Below are 1,842 nucleotides of genomic sequence, written 5' to 3'. Positions count from 1 at the left end.
TGGTAAGCCGTATGAGCCACACAGGCGAGGGACATGAGCAGTGTCAAAGCTGTGTATAGCCATGTTAATGCAGAGTTCATGTAAGCCACTGACACAGACGTGTGTCTAAGTCGTATAACTCACTGATTACGAAATAAGTACCATACATGCAGATGACATGGCCGTGTGTTAGGCCGTGTGAGAGACACGAGTAGGTACACAAACGTGTGCTAGGCCGTGTGAAAACAAATAAGCCAGCTATTCAGGTCGTGTAAAACCATACAGATGTGTGGGATAATATACTGAATTTTTTCCCTCAAACTACGAGTATTACTGGCAATGAATGCAAGCCTTTGATGAGGTCGTGTAAACTGAATTAGCCTATATAAAATGATATTTTGTAACCTGAGAATGTGTACTGAAAATCTCTATGTGTATTGCGTATGAAAAATGTTAATGGTATCAATCTACTACATTCGAGCATGAATTGTATTTGGATATTCGTATAGGACTCTGTACTGACTGTCATTGAAACCTGCATCTGCATTGGACGGGAATTGAGTAAAGAGGATGTATTCTATTTTGAAATAATGGTTAAACCACTGGTATCTGTACTTTGATCTAGCAGTTAGACTGTAATACTGAAACGTGTCAAACCAACACTATATGGTGTGTAAGGTTGGAAAGGTAATAAATACCCTATTGGTGTGTTGGGTTGGTCGGAGATAGTGTGTAGCTGATGGAATTAATAAATTACATCTGTTCTACTCTGAATTTAACTATAACCTGATTTATTGTCTATTTATACGGTTCTGATATGTAATTGAATGGATTGTCACATAAGTCTGAATTAACATCTGTACTTAGATATCTACTGGTTTAACCATGATTCTATTGAATATATATAATTGTTTTCTTTATGAAGTATTAATTTATTTTGTTGTTGAATGAACTATAGGTAAATCACAAACTTGAGTGGGTCGACGGATAAGAAGCTCGGTTATGTTATTTTAAACTGTTTAGTACTACTAGTATTGTTAGTTAACTTTCCGTATTTCCAACTTAGTAGGATGATAAACGCCGAACTGCTTGTTTTGTTATTCCTTTAAGTCTTTTATGACTCTGGAAGATTTTTAAAACTAAGTTTCAAAGTTAGTTAGATTTTGAATATTGTTCTATATAACTTTCCAGATTTGTCTTTGTCATCTAGTCTAGATATGGTTGTTACATTTAAAGGTATCAGAATCAAGTTTGTCAACACTTGGGCTATGATCTGGGCACCTATTATGTGTAAAAAGGCGTTTGAATAAGAATAAAATATTTGAGTCATTCTAAAAATTGATTTTTTAAGTGACCAAGCTTCTGACGCCGAATTTGTAAGTATTTCTGTTCCGTATTCGCATTGTACTGTTGTCTGGTTAAATATTCTGATATGAACTGGTGGAAGAATTATGATAACGGCTCTGAATTTATCTGTGTACTTCTACATTGTAGATAAACTGATATTATGAGTTTGCACGGTAGTCGTGGACGTGGTTTTAATGGGCGTCATGGACTCCAAGTAGGAGCTCAATCAAAGTTATCCTTTATGGGCAGTATGCCCAATTCAGAGACCGGTGAATCTGTTGGTACTCGTATTGTTGAGACGGGGTTCCAGGCTCCGATGGTTGGGAATGACACACTGTCTTAGGCCATGATTCGAGCATTAGAGAGGGTTGTCGAGATCTATTTTAGATCTGAAGGCCGGAGGTTGGTTACTGAACGACTTGGGTTGAATGGTGTTAAGTTGTTTAGGGACATCATTAGAGTTGCCCCTACTGTTATTGAATATTGGCTAGAGGCTACTGAGCATATTATGACTGA

This window comes from Gossypium hirsutum, chromosome A11 (genome assembly GCF_007990345.1).
Source record: "Gossypium hirsutum isolate 1008001.06 chromosome A11, Gossypium_hirsutum_v2.1, whole genome shotgun sequence".
Taxonomy (NCBI): Eukaryota; Viridiplantae; Streptophyta; class Magnoliopsida; order Malvales; family Malvaceae; genus Gossypium; species Gossypium hirsutum.
This window is presented reverse-complemented; position numbering follows the sequence as displayed.